The following is a 15,762-nucleotide window of genomic DNA, read 5'->3' on the forward strand; positions in this document are numbered from 1 at the left end:
GGCTGACGCTGCCTGGCGCTGGAACCAGGAAGGCGGTGAGCTTAAACTGAAGCAAGTTCGGAGGACGCCGGTGGCTCCCTAATCCGAAGAAACGCTTCCAGGTCTGCGGCGCTTGCTCGTCAGCGGGTGGTAAGCCCGAGGGCCGGGATCTAGGTGATGCCCGCGTCCAGGGCCTGGGGGGCGGCAGTCGCTGCGATGGGGCTCTGAGGCCCTGCGGGTCGAGAGGCGGCGCGGAGCCTGGAGCAGCTCGTAGTCTGGAGGCGGCCGAGGGGTGGGCGGCGGCCCCGTGGCGTGCGGAGCGACGCCGTGCGCATGCGCCCCGCACCTGGAGGCGCCTGACCCTTTGGGTCTCGGCTGGGGGCTGGGTGGAGAGCGGCTGCAGGCCTCGGGCTTGGCCCTGGGTCTGGAGGTAGTGTGGGAGAGTTAGCGGGACGTTCAACCCCCCTTAGACCCTGATCCTTTATGTCTGCTTTTGGGCTTTTGCAAAATGTGCCTGGCATTTCGTCACTAGATCTGGATGGGGTGGAGCGAGAGGGAGGCTGCGTCCTGGTGTATTTTTAACCCACCCACGCTGTTGTCTTCACCTTAGCGTTCATCTCTCCTTGCGCCTCCATTTGACCTTTCCAGGCTCATAGTCGTTTGCTGAGAGGAGTTTGTGCAGGGTGAAATAGATCTTACCTTGAAACATACTTGCCTAAACACTTTGTATTTGCTTGACTTCTGGACTTGTGATTGTAGACTTAAGAGTTTTATGACTACCTTTAAATTGTTTGCTTTGGGGAGAGGTTATAATGCGGCATTAAGCATGTTTCCTGTTCTGGATTTTGGTTCTACCTTAAAATAATTTCTCAGAAACGCACCGAAAACCTAAAAAAGTTTCTTTAAAAAATGTTTAACTTACCAGAATGAGTAATAACCCAGTTGTGTTGCAGCTACCTAGGTGTTAAATGTCCTGTGTGGTAACACTTTTAAGTCTTAGAGTTGCCATCTTTGAACCTAGATGTAAAAGCTCTAAGTGAAAGAGATAGGCAGAATGCTCAAATTTAAGGATTTAAACAGATGTAACGTGGATGAACGAGGTATCCTTTGAGAGCCCTTCTGGTCCTAGAGTCTATAAATAATTCACTTTCTTTGCAGGCCAAGGAGATTTCTAAGTGATGGCACTTTATGTTATTAAACAAAAGGCCTAAAAAGGTCTGAATCTGAAAAAGATAAAGATAGCTGACACCTTTCTTTTAATTGGCCTTATCAACTAGACCACGCTCAAAAAACAGTGTTGTTTTATGACTTGGAAAACTCCTGTAATAATATAGTAGAAATTCAGGGATAGATGTATTTTCTCTTTGGGAAAGAGATATACTAGTCTATAAATTTTATTTGTTTTGGGAGGATTGTTCAGAATTCTTTATCTCTTGAATTTTGTTTTGTTACTCGAATTTTACCTTTACTTTCCTTGTATGATTCTTTACCTGGGGATTTCTTCCTATGCTCAATAGTACTACCCCCATTTTTACTTCACCTTTTTAAGGCAGTTCTCATTGAAAAAATGACTGTTCTCTGCCGCTCCCCCCTTTTTTCCCCTGTGTGTCTAGAAAGTTATATTTTGATATACTAATGAGTGAATAGTGGAGAAGTAATTTATAAGCCATCATGCTTTCTAGGAACTATTGTTCTCTCAAATTGACTGCTTCCAGTCTTAAAAAGATAACTGCTTCTTGTACCCTTGTTAATAACTAGAGAACAAAGGAGTTCCGGGTATATGCCTTTGAACTCTCTTTTCTTGAATGACTAAATCTTGGCTCCATATTTTCAGTCAACCACTTAAGCTTTATTATAAGATGTTTTTGTAAATTGATGTCCTACCTTAGTTATTACCTGCCCTGACTTCAGTTGGATGGTGCGAGTAGTTGGGTAAGATTTGCAATCTTGAGACTACAACCAGAACAAAATAGAGTGAGAACAGAACACCGATAACTGTAGGAGTTATTCTGCCCCAGTGTTAGTTTTTCATTTATGGAAAGATTGAACAATTGTTAGCTTGTGAGACTCTAAATAATCTGTGCTCAATTCATTATTCCCTTATAGAAAGAGTAGTTAATCTATCTTCCATGCATTTAACTTTACCAATGGAATTAAGTATAAAGAGTGCCTCCTTACTAGGAATATGTAATATATAATATCAAATTCACAGTTATTAATATCACACTGATCTCATCAGGGAAGTCTTAAGGACTGGGAAGCTGTCAGTCTCATGGTGCCAGATACAAATTATACAAATTGTAATTTTTTGCTTGAAGGCTCAAAATCTATCGACAAATACTAATAGATTTTTAAAAAAAAGATTTATTTATTTATTTCTCTCCCTCCCCCCCACTCCACCCCGGTTGTCTGTTCTCTGTGTCTATTTGCTGCGTCTTCTTCTTTGTCTGCTTCTGTTGTTCTCAGTGGCACCGGAATCTGTGTTTCTTTTTTGTTGCGTCTTCTTGTTATGTCAGCCCTCCTGTGTCAGCTCTCCGTGTGTGCGGCTCCATTCCTGGGCAGGCTGCACTTTCTTTTGTGCTGGGCGGCTCTCCTTATGGGGCGCACTCCTTGCGCGTGGGGCTCCCCCATGTGGGGGACACCCCTGTGTGGCAGGGCACTCTTTGCACGCATCAGCACTGCATGTGGACCAGCTCCACACGGGTCAAGGAGGCCTGGGGTTTGAACTGCAGACCTCCCATGTGGTAGACAGACACCCTAACCACTGGGCCAAGTCTGCCGCCAACAGTTTTTCTTGAAGTGAAAGTCCCCACTCATTCCTTTTTGTGTGTGTGTGTAAATTAGTGGTTCTTGTTTATTGTTTTTTTTTCTTTTAATTTATTGAAGTATATCACTCATATGTAAACAGTAAGTGTACAGTAATAGCTCAGAAAGCAAACATATATAACATCATACAAGACTCTCAACTCACCACCAATACCTTGCATTGTTGTTAATCATTTTTCACTAATGATTAAAAAGCGTTCTCAAAATGTCACTACTAGCCGAAGCATTTTCCTCCAACCCACCCTATTATTATCTTTATATTATTTATGTATGAACATACATAAACAATAAGTGTATAGTAAAGGTTGTGAACTTACAAAGCAAACATGCGTAACATAAGGGGTCCCATACACCAACCCTCCACCAACACCTTGCATTGTCATGAGATATTTGTGAAAGAATATTGTCAAAATCTTACTACTAATTATACTCCTTATCTTACAATTGGATATTACCCACCCTATTATTATTTTTTAAATACATTTTTTAATGACAGAAGTTGTAAACTTATAAAACAATCATGTACATGTGTAGAATTCCCAAACAACACCCCTCTATCAACACACCACAGTGTGGTGGAACATTTGTTACAGTTAAGATAATATATATCATCTGATTGTTACCTCGTCCTTAGTGTACATTTTGCACACATTTTCCATACTGTCACATTATCAACACAGTACATCTTTGGCATAGATGCAAGACTATTATATTATTACTGCCACCCACAGTCTGTGGGTGTATTTGTCAGTTAAAGGGGTACTGATGCAAAATATCAGAAATTGGTTGGCTTTTATAAAAGGTATTTATTTGGGGTAGGAGCTTACAGATACCAGGCCATAAAGCATAAGTTACTTCCCTCACCAAAGTCTATTTTCACGTGTTGGAGCAAGATGGCTGCTGACATCTACAAGGGTTCAGGCTTCCTGGGTTTCTCCCTTCCAGGGTCTTGCTGCTCTCTGGGCTCAGGTCCTCTGTTTTCTCCACAAGGTCAGGTGTAGAGTATGAGGCTCTCTAGGCTTTGCTTCTTTCCACAAGGTCACCCGTAGACTGTCAGGCAAACGGCTCTGTCTCTTTCCCTGGTGCTTCAACTTAGGGCTTCAGCATCAAACTCCAACATCAAAAACCCTAACATCAAAAACCTCCAACTCTGTCCTTTGCCACACCCTTTATCTCAGTGCCCTAATGACATGGCCCAATCAAAGCCCTAATCGTAACTTAATCACGTCCAGGTAAGACCACATTACAAACATAATCTAATATCTATTTTTGTTATTCATAACCATGTCAAACTGCTATACTCCACTCTCTGAATTCTAAAACGAAATTACAATGTTAGAAAAAAAACCTTTAATCAGTAACAATGCAAGTACTAAATCATATCACAATCATTTTAAAGAAATCCAGTTTGTCTTGGGGCAAAGTCCTGTCTGCTATAGACCTCTGAAACTTACAGACCAATTTATCTGTTTCTAATACACAAATGGACAGTCAAAGGATAAACATTTAACTTATAATAAGGAGAAATTGGAAACATGAGTCATGGGTCCTCTACAGTTCAGTAAACGTGCAGGGCATTCTCCATTAGATTTCAGTCTGAGAGTCATTCTTAAGATAATGGTTTCTTCTCCTTGGTGCCTTATGGGAACCCACCCTTTCCACATGCTTGCCCAGTGGTCATATTCTTGTTTGCACCCTTATCAAGCATCTGTGGTTCCACCAAGCTCCAAACTTCTCCCTCCAAGAATATTGGGGTGATTGCTACACCTTACCCAGTCTTTGGGTTAGAGTCTTACCCCCTCCCCCCCCAGCACAGTGGTGTGAAGACAATATTCCCCCTAACCTTTGGCATACAGGCTCAACCCTCTCAGAGCAATGAGTTGACCGCCTGGCCTTCCCTAACCTTTGGCATACAGGCTCAACCTTCTCAGAGCAATGAGTTGACCACCTGGCCTTCTCTAACCTTTGGGGGACAGGTCTGCTCCTCTCAGACCTGTGGGGTGCTAACCTTAACTGCCCTAATCATTGGGGAATGTGCTTCACCCTTTCTGTACCCTGGGGTGGCAAAACTCTCCCAGAACATTGGGTGGGAACATCCACCCTCTTCAGCTGCTGGGGCAGACTCACTGTCTCTGTACACATGAGTAGGTTTCCTCTTTTGGCCCAAGGTGATGTTCTAATTCCAGATCTCAGCTTCTGTGGTTTTCCTTTTGAAGTCATTTTCCCTTCAATCCCTCCTTTCCCTGTCCTTTTTTATTCCAGGCTGACAGTGGTTTTGTTCATACAGCTCTCTCAAAAACCTTGTTGGTTTAGCATGCAAGAAGCAGGGGTCCAAGCCATCAGACAGACTTTCCACAAGTCTCTCCAACATAACTGCATCATCAAACCTGATTTACAAGTTCCAAGTTTAGTTAAAGTCCTCCAATGGGGCACTTTCACCTGGGAGCTTGATTTCCAGAGGCTTGAATTTTCCAGAATCAGTTTCTGTTTTCTTTGTGCCTGACAGTTTAGTCCTCAGCATATCTCGCTTGTCTAGCATTTTGTTATAAGCTGCAAGCAGAAGCCAAGCCACATTCTCCAGGTTTACTTTGGAAATTTCTTCAAGTAAATGTCCAGACTTGCCATTTTCAAATTCTGCCTTCCATAAAACACCAGGAGTTAATCATGCGAAGTTCTCTGTACCTTTAAAACACAGATCGCCTTTCCTCTAGTTTCCAATAATAGTTTCATTGTTTACTTCTGAGGCATCATAAAAAGTCTCTTTAGCATCCGTATTGCTATCAACAGTCTTCAAAGCACTGTAGGTCTTTTCTTCCAAGCATCTCACAATTCCTCCAAAAAATACCCCTTACCCATTTATAAAACAATTCCAGCATTTCGGTAATTGCAAAGCACTACTTCTCTCCCAGTACCAAATTCTGTATTAGTCAGCCAAAGGGGTGCTGATGTAAAATACCAGAAATTGGTTGGTTTTTATGAAGGGTATTTATTTGGAGTTGGAGCTTACAGCTACCAGGTCATAAAGCATAAGTTACTTCCCTCACCAAAGTCTATTTTCATGTGTTGAAGGAAGGTGGCTGCCGACATCTGCGAGGGTTCAAGCTTCCTCTGTTCCTCCCTTCCAGGGTCTTGCTTCCTCTGTTTTCTCCACAAGATCAGGTGTAGACTATCAGTCGAACAGCTCTGTCTCTTTCCCTGGTGCTCCAACTTAAGGCTTCAGCATCAAACTCCAACATCAAAAACTCCCAACTCTGTCCTTTGCCACACATTTTACCTTTGGTGGGTGGGAACTCAATGCCCTAATGATGTGGCCCAATCAAAGCCCTAGTCATAACTCAATCCTGCCTAGGTACAGACCACATTACAAACATAATCCAATATCTATTTTTGGAATTCATAACCATATCTGATTGCTACAATAGGTCACTCCAGTTATATTTTTCCCATACTCTCCACATTCCCATCGCCCTGCAGTAGTGATGTACATTTGCTCTAGCTCACAAAGGACACTCTTGAGTCTGTACCATCATGCACAATTCTCATCCACTTCTTGGTTTACTGTACTATTCAGTTCCTAGATTTTTCTCCCACATTCTGTCATTTGGCATTTACATACCTAGACTACCGCATTCCCATTCAGCTGTTACTCATTATGTGTTATCTTCCAGTCTATACATTTCCACACTTTTACAGTAAAGCTAATTAAAACTTCTACATACATTAAACATCAGTAGTCCTCTCAGTCCTCCTCTTATCTCCTTTAGAATCTCCCACCTACCACCAGGTCTTGAAGATAGTTTCCTACAATTTCTTCTAGACGCTTTATGGTTCTTGCTTTTATTTTTAGATTTTTAATCCATTCTGAGTTGATATTTGAATAAGGTATGAGATAGGGGTCCTCTTTCCTTTTTTTTGGATATGGATATCCAGTTCTTTCAGCACCGTTTGTTGAATGGACTGTTCTGCCCCGACTGTGTGGGTTTGACAGGCTAGTCAAAAATCACTTGACCATACATGTGAGGGTCTGTTTCTAAACCATCAGTTTGGTTCCATTGGTCTATGTGTCTGTCTTTTTGCCAGTACCATGCTGTTTTTACCACTATAGCCAGCTCATATGATTTAAAGTCTGGAGCTGAGGGTTTGCTTTTCCTTTTTATGATGTTTCTGACTATTCAGCACCCCTTACCCTTTCAAGTAAATTTGATAATCATGTTTTCAATTTAAAAAAAAATACTGGTGGAATTTTTCTCAGAATTACATTGAATCTGTATATCCATTTGAGTAGAATTGACATCTTAATGGTATTTAGTCTTTCAATAATGAGCATGGAATGTTCTTCCAGTTATTTAGGCCTTTTTTGATTTCTTTTAACATTGAGTTGCAGTTTTCTGAATACAAGTGCTTTACATTGTTGGTTAAGTTTATCCCTGACAATCTGAGTTTTATCTGTCATATTTTATTTTCACCTCTTTTGACACTTTTAATTATTCTTATTGATATAATCTTCATTTTCAGACTCTCTTCTAGGCCCCTCTCTTCTGTCTTTTCTTTTAATGCTCTAGCACACCTTTTAGTATTTCCTGGAAATCTGGTCTTGCTTAGAAATTCTCTCAGTGTCTGTTTATCTGTGAATGTTCTAATCTCACCCTCATTTTTGAAAGACAATTCTGCTGGATGTAAGATTCTTCCCTGGAAGTTTTTCTCTATTAGTATCTTAAATATATCAAACCACTATCTTCTTGCGTCCATGGTTTCTAGTGAGAAATCAGCACTTAATCTTATTGGATATCACTTATATGTTATGCATTGCTTTTCTCTTGCTGTTCTCAGAATTCTCTCTTTGTCTTTGGCATTTGACATTCTGATTAGTATGTGTCTCAGGGTTGGTCTATTTGGGTTTTTTCGGATAGGAGTACATTGTGCATCTTGGACATGGATGTCTATGTCCTTCAGTAGTGTTGGGAAATTTTCTAACATTATTTCTTCAAATATTCCTTCTGCCCCTTTTCCCTTCTCTTCTCCTTCTAGGACACCCATGACATGTATGTTTGCACACTTTTTGCTGTCATTTAGTTCCCTGAAACCTTGTTCAATTTTTTCCATTCTTTTCTTCATCTGTTCTTTTGTATGTTTACTTTCAGAGGCCATTTCTTCAAGCTCACCAATTCTTTCTTTTGCCTCCTCAAATCTATTATATGATTCCAATGTTTTTTTCATTTCATTTTTTGCACCTTTCATTCCCTTAAGATCTGCTATTCTTTGTATGTTTTCAAATTCTTCTTTATGCTCATCCAATGTCTTCTTAATATCCTTAATCTCTTTAGCCATCTCATTGAATTTATTAAGGAGATTTGTTTGAACATCTGTGATGTTCTTTATGTCATCTGGAGGCTTATCTTGTTCCTTTAACTGGACTATAGCTTCCTGTGTCTTGGTGTGGATTGTAATTTTTTGTTGGTGTCTTTGCATCTGACTTACTAGACTATTCTGGGTGCAGTTTTTCTCTTTAGTTTAGGACTTCCTGCCCTTTCTCCCTTGCTGATTGTGCAGTAGGAGCCAGGGATGTAGTTGGTGCTATGAGCTGTGGAGGCTCAAGCTACCCTCATTGTCTCAGGGGCCAATGAAGCTTTTCCCAACTTTATTCTTTGCCAGGGGTAAAGACAGAGCCACAAGTGTTTGGAATAATCCAAGACATGCAGGCCTAAACTGTAGTTGCCCAGAGAGACTGATAAATCTTCATGCCCCTTTCTCCTTTGCCTGGTGCGGGGATGGAGCTGCAGGTGTGAGTAGCAGTCTAAGCAGTGCAGATCCAAGATGACTGCAGTTCTGGTAGACTTTTGATTATTCAATCTGTGCCAGCCAAATGTACCTGCAGTTACCTGAATAGGCTGGTGCAGGGCCCACCAGCCTAGCAGAGGTAGGGCTGAAGCCTAGGCTAGGGCTGCAGGCCGATCTGGGTGAAAGAAACAGGGTCCTACCATTACTGTGATTTTCAGTCCTGGCTTCCCCTCATGCTGGGGGCAGAGTCAAAACGGTGGCCACTTGTATAGATTCACACCCCAGCTGGTCCTAGGGTTATACCTTAGCCAGCTGAGTCTGCTAATCAGTAGCCAAAATCGGTGGACGACCCTCTCCTCCTCCCCTGTTTTTGGGAAATGGAGCTTCCAACTCCAGCCGCAGAATTGCTCCTGGGCCAAAGTAGGATGATCACCGGCCTTCACGTCTTGGCCTATAATTTCACAAGGAGACTGGTGCAGGTCCCCCCAGCATCCTCCCTGCCAGAGGTGGAGCAGGGTCTAGGCTAGAGCTGCAGTCTGATCTGGATGGAAGGAAGTCGGTCCCCACCAGCATTGGGATTCTCAGTCTGTCCCGCTTCCCCTCGTGCCAGGCATGGAGTTAAGATGGCGGCTTCTGGCCACTTTTATTTTCCCCCAAATTCTACTCAATTTGTTCATTTTTTAAAAAATTTTACATTAAAAAAATATGAGGTCCCCATTCATCCCCACCGCCCCCACCTCCCCACTCCCCCCACAGTAACACTCTCCCCCATCATCATGACACATCCATTGCATCTGGTGAGTACATCTCTGGGCATCGCTGCACCCCATGTCCTGTGGTCCACACCATAGCCCACACTCTCCCACGTTCCATCCAGTGTTGGCCACTTTCTGACTTGGACAGGTTCAAACTTTAGCTGTTCTCAGGATTATACTTTAGCTTGCTGAATTTACTCATCAGTAGCTGAAGTTGGTGCCCAACTATCTCTTTCTCCCCCATTTTGGGGAAGTGGAGCTTTCAATTCCAGCCCTGAAACAGCTCCCGAGGTGGCTTGTGCCTCCAGTGGAGGATTGGCATGGGCCTCCGGGGTGTGAAACACTCTACTTATGAGTCTTCTCTGCAGATGGGCAGTCTCCTTCTTCCATTCCTTCAAGGATGTGGCAGGATGCCCCTCTGGTCTCCTGGAGCCCCCAAACAGGTGCTTCAGCTAGCTCCAGAGAGCTCTGGGTGTTTACTAACTGCCTGTCGTAGGAACTAATTCTAGGAGCAACTTACTCTGCTGCCATCTTGCTTCTCCCCTCCTTCATTTTTGAGAAGATAACTGTCATTATTTAGTAAAGTATCTAAGTCTGTGTAATCATAATTTTTTAGTTTATTAAAATAAAAATCATGTTCCATGATAAAAGCAGCCAGGTCAGCTTGCAATTCAATTGCAAAAATACTTTTTGTCAAAATAACCCTTCTTCCTTATGTGGGGCAGAAGTTATATGTATTTCCTACTTCATTATACAGAATATTAAGAGATGTGTATGCAAGGGTTGAAATTTAATAAAATTAATGAATTTTATTGTTTCCTCAAGGACTTTCTTAAGTGAAACTGCTTTTTTTTTCTTTCTTTAAACTGTGACTGGTAGTGAAAATTACAATGACTATTACCTTAATTCATGCTAAGGTACCAGCAGTTTTCCCCTCAGTTGCTTTTGTACCATCAATACAAAAGTCAAAGCAGTGAAAAAAGGCAAGTAATATTTTAGTATTATAATGAAAAGAGTTCTGATCTCTTGAAACTCCTGAAGGGGTCTCAGGAACCCCCAGGGGTCTTCAGTCTCCGTTTTGAGAACTGCTGGTCTACTAGAAGAATGTTAAGCTCCTTGAGGGCAAGGGTTTTTGAATCTTATTCACTGACATATCCTTTATACCTAGAACAATGCCTGATACAGAGAAGGTATTGGGCTGGTTGTTGTTCTCTAGACCTGCAGTCATCTTAGGATTTTTCTTTACTGTCTGTAGTAATAGATCATTTATTCCTGAAACTGCATCTTTGTTGGTTTACTCTCTCCTTTTGGTGGAACACAGCCTCCAGTAGGTTCTTTTTTTTTTTTTTTTTTTAGTGATTGAATTTTTCCAGTAGGTTCTTGAAAAATGAATGAGTGGGAGGTGTAATTTTGGAGACGTAGCATGTCTGAAAATGTGTTTTTTCTAATCTCATACTAGATCAGTGACTTGGCTAGATGCAGATTCTAGGTTAAAAATAATTTTCAATAAAAATTTTAAAGGTTAGATTCCATTGTTTTCTGGGATGCTGTTTAAAAGCACTGTGCCTTTTATTGTGACACCTTCCCCCACTTTTTTTTTTCTTCAGAGGTTTTTAGGATCTTCTCTTTATTCTTGGTATCTCAATTTTTATGAGATACCTGTTGTCTTTTTTTTTTTGATTCATTGTCCTGGGGATTTTTGGAAATTCATGTCTTTTTAATAAAGTGGAAATTCTTTGAATTATTTTTTGGGTAATTTTTCTTCTTCTCTTTTCTCAGTTCTGTTTTTTGTGGAATGCATATCAATTGGATGCTGGACCTTTTTTTTCCTTTCTTTAAACTGTGACTATGGTAGTGAAAATTACAATGACTAGTACCTTAATTCATGCTAAGGTACCAGCAGTTTTCCCCTCAGTTGCTTTTTTACCATCATTACAAAAGTCAAAGCAGTGAAAAAGGCAAACAATATTTTAGTATTATAATGAAAAGAGTTCTGATCTCTTGAAACTCCTGAAAGGGTCTCAGGACTGATCTTCTTTTCTTCTTTTACCTCCTGTATTTCATCTTTGTCTCCTACCTGCCCCCCTCGACTGCTCATTGTCTGCTCATTGTCTGCTTGTTGTCTCTCTCTTTTTTGTTAGGAGGCACGAGAACTCAGGACCTCTCTTGTGGGAGGTGGGCTCTCAACTGCTTTAGCCACATCTACACCCCTGTCTCTTTCTGTGAGTACTTTGACCTTATCTTCCATCCCTAGTGTATTATTTTAAACCATTGTTTATCTTTTGTTTAAATTTTGAGCTCTTTCTCTTATTCTCTGAGTGTCTCTCTTATTTGCTGGATCATCTCCTCATATGTTTTGAAGTTATTAACTGATTTTTTTTCCTCAAAATTTTCTTCTGCATGTTCCTGGTTTACTTAGAGTTGCCTTTTTTTATGTGTGTGTTTTGGTTTTCCTGTTTCATGATGAAGGCTTTCATCACATATTTGGTATCTTTTGTTGTATATTCACTAAAAAACTTACAGAAATTCTGTGTTTAAGGTTTGGGCCTGTCAACAACTGGTGGGCTTCATTATAGGGTAATTGGGTGAGGATGTGACCTTTTCTTTGGGGGAAACCTCAAATATTTATATCTTTTCTCAGGTACTGTTTTTGCAGAGAAGAATCCTCCAATTTCCTGCTTGGGATGTACACCTGGCTGCCAGAATTCTTGGATCCAAGCACACAGAGGACTGTAGCCTTTACCATTTGATTGGAGACTTTCATACCATCACTTTAACTTTTAGTTTAGTGGCTCTCTGCTCTTTTGCACTTGATCCTTGGACCTAGTGTTTAATTGATTCAGTGTTTTTCCAAGACAAAACTCCTTTTCTGGTGGGATTGGGTAAGAGTAATCACCTGTTTGGGTAGGATGGGGTAGGGAACCCAGGAGACTACTACTTTTATCAACCAATTCCTCTGTATTTAGTTCCATGCCTCACTGGGTCTGCTGTGGTATCTGGTGTTTGGAATTCTTGATCTTTTCTGATTTTTGCCACGTGAATTGACTTTACTCTTATTGGAATTCTCTGTAGTTTCTTGGTATTCAGCTTTCTTAGCTGTAAATCCGCCATCTGTTTTTCATTTGTGAAAAATTTGTTGATTTATCTACCATTCCTGTTGTTTTATCTTTTAGGCTCTTTATCTGTATGACTTTATACTTTTTATTTCTCTACTCTCATTTTAGTGTCTTTTTAACTAGATAATAAGAGAGTAATAAAAACTCACCTTAATTAATTTATTTAAAAAGATTAAATTTTTACTTATTTCTCTCCCATTCCCCTCGATTGTCTGCTCTGTGTCCATTCGCTATGTGTTCTTCTGTGTCCGCTTGCATTCTCAGTGGCACCAGGAATTTGTGTCTCTCTTTGTTGCGTCATCTTGCTGTGTCAGCTCTCTGTGTGTGCGGCCTGGTCAGGCTGCACTTTTGTCATGCAGGGCGGCTCTCCTTGCGGGGTGTGCTCCTTGTGCGTGGGGCTCCCCTACAAGGGGGACACCCCTGCGTGGCACAGCACTCTTTGCGCACGGCAGCTGACCACACAGGTCAGGAGGCCCTGGGTTTGAACTCTGGTCCTCCCGTATGGTAGGCGGATACTCTGTCAGTTGAGTCACATCGACTTCCCTTCACCTTAATTTAAGTGGTAATTTGTGGGTAAAAAAAAATTCTTAAGTGCTTAAAGACAAAAAAAAAAAAAAGGAAGGAAAAGCCAGGAACATAAAAAAAAAAGTTAGGTGTTTATTATTGCTCATTTGTATGTATAAGCCTTAGTGAATCTATCTATATATATCTGCATATCCCTTAATGGAGCTATGTGTATATGCATGTATGTATGTGTATATATGTATATGTGTATATACATGCTAATATATACATGCACATATATAATTAAGTACATATGTGTGTATGTGTGTGTATAATTTCATAATCATATTAAATTTTAAAACATTTTTATTTCAGGAAAATGTACATAATATAAAATTCATTGTTATAACTATTTTAAGTGAACAATTCTGCAACATTAAGTATATTGACAATATTGTGTAACTTTCACCACCATCCTATTTTTATTATCCCAATACCCCCAGCCCCCACTCTTGTTAACCACTGTTTTGTTTTTTGTCCTTATGAATTTGCTTATTCTGAGTATTTCATATACAATATTTGTCATTTTGTGCTGGCTTATTTCACTCAACATGATGTCTTCAAGTTGTAGTATCTTTGTCTTGTAGCATTTAGCACTTCATTTCTTTTTATGTCTGAATAATATTCCATTCTGTGCCACGTTTTGTTTATCCATTCATCTGTTGATGAACACTTGGGTTGCTTCCATTTTTTGGCTATTGTGGATAATGCTGCTGTAAAATGTTGGTGTGCAAAACAAACAAAACAAAACAAAAAATTTGTGTACAAGTATCTTTCAGTTCTTTTGAGTATATACCTAGAAGTGGGATTGCTGGGTAATATGGTAATTTTACAGTTAACTTTCTGAGGAACACCAACTGTTCTCCACAGTGACTGCACCATTTTACAGTTGCATCAGCAAAGTTTGAGGGTTTCTATTTCTCTGCATCCTCACCAACCCTTGCTATTTTCTGTTGTTCAAGTAATAGCCATTCTGGTGGGTGTGAAGTGGTGTCTCATTGTATTTTTGATTTACTTTTCTCTAAAGCTTACTGATGTTGAGCATCTTTTCATATGCTTATTGGCCATTTATATATCTTCTTTGGAGAAATGTCTATTCAAATCTTTTGCCCATTTATAAACTGGGCTGTTCGTCCTTCTGTTGTAGGGGTTTTTATATATTCTGTATATTAAACCTTTATCAGATATGTGGTTTTAAAATATTTTCTCCCATTTTGTAGGTTGTCCTTTTTATTTTCTTGATAATGTCCTTTACACCAAAGTTTTTTTTTTATTTTAGTGAAGTCCCATTTGTCAGTTTTTCCTTTTGTTGCTCATACTTTTGGTGTAAAATCTAAGAATCTGTTGCCTAATACAAGGTATATTTTCCTTATTTTTTTGAGTTTTATAGTATTAGATTTTATGTTTAGGTCTTCAGGCCAGTTTATCAGTTAATATATGTGGTGAGAGGTAGAGGGTTCACATTCATTATATTGCATGTGGATCTCCAGTTGTTGAAGTGCCATTTATTGAAGAGACTCTTCTTCTTTTTCCATTGTCATCCTTGTTGAAAATCAACTGGCCGTAAATGCATGGGCTTATTTCTGAACTTTCAGTTCTATTCCGTTGGGCTATATTTCCATCCTTATGACATTACCACAGTTTTACTTATTGTAGATTTGTTGTAAGTTTTAAAATCAGGAGGTGTGAGTCCTCCAACTTTGTCCTCCTTTTTCAAGACTGTTTTGTCTCTTCTGGGTCCCTTGAATTTGAGGATCAGCTTTTCCATTTCTGCAAGAAAGGCTTTTGGAATTTTGATAGGGATTGCATTGAGTTCATAGATCACTTTTAGGCAATATTGACATCCTAATAATATTAAATCTTCCAATCTGTGAACACCCATGTCTTGCTATTTATATAGCTTTTCTTTAATTTCTTTCAAAAGTGTTTTGTAGCTTTCAGTGTAGAAGTCTTTCACCATCTTGGTTTATTTTATTCCTAGGTATTTTATTCTTTTAAATGCTGTTTTAGTCAGCCAAAGGTGCTGGTGCAAAATACCAGAAATTGGTTGGTTTTTATAAAGGGTGTTTTTTTGAGGTAGAAGCTTACAGTCACAAGGCTCTAAAGAATTCACTCGAGGTACCATAAGAGGTACATTCTCACCCAGTCTGTTGCCACATGTTGATGCAAGATGGCAGATGATGTCTGTGAGGGTTCAGTCTTTCTCCCCTCCCAAGGCTCCGTGGTCCCAGCTTCTTCCAGTCTCAGCCACAGGCTGGGATAAGTTTTGTCTCTCTCTTGGGGCTCATTTCTCTCCCGACTCAGCTGCTCTGCTCTCTTCACAAGGCCAGCTAGCTCTAAACTGTCAGGTGAACAACTCATCTCTTTCCGGGGCCTCTGCTGTGTCTAATGGAGACCTCTCTCTTTCCTCACATGTCTGCTTCTCTGTGTGCTTACCTCCTGGGCTCCAGAATCAAAACTCCAATTAACTCCTCTGCCATTTAGTTTTCTCTGTGAGTCCCCACCCAACCAAGGACCCAATCAAAGGCCTAATCACAACCCAATCAAGTAAAAGTGAAACCTTTGAACCCAATATAATCTAATATATGTAGAGGAACAGACCATTTTACAAACATTATCTAATATCTATTTTTGGAATTCATAAATAATACCAAATTGCTTTAGATGCTGTTATAAATAAACTTAATATTTTTTCTTTCTTTCTTTTTTTAAACTACATCCACTCCACAATGTACATAGTTTTT

General features: G+C 40.1%; 1 protein-coding gene across 3 annotated transcripts in view; it reads left to right on the forward strand.

The window, feature by feature from the left end:
- Positions 1 to 15,762, forward strand: part of RSRC1 (arginine and serine rich coiled-coil 1) — a 461,399-nt gene continuing 445,637 nt past the window's right edge. Inside the window, exon 1 of one of the 3 annotated variants that reach the window (XM_012523649.4) lies at positions 1 to 101. The gene's annotated coding sequence lies outside the window, so the exon portion shown is untranslated. Of the gene's footprint in view, positions 130 to 15,762 lie in introns of all 3 variants that reach the window. The other 2 variants (XM_058295198.2, XM_058295200.1) reach the window with 2 other exon arrangements.

This window comes from Dasypus novemcinctus, chromosome 4 (genome assembly GCF_030445035.2).
Source record: "Dasypus novemcinctus isolate mDasNov1 chromosome 4, mDasNov1.1.hap2, whole genome shotgun sequence".
NCBI lineage: Eukaryota > Metazoa > Chordata > Mammalia > Cingulata > Dasypodidae > Dasypus > Dasypus novemcinctus.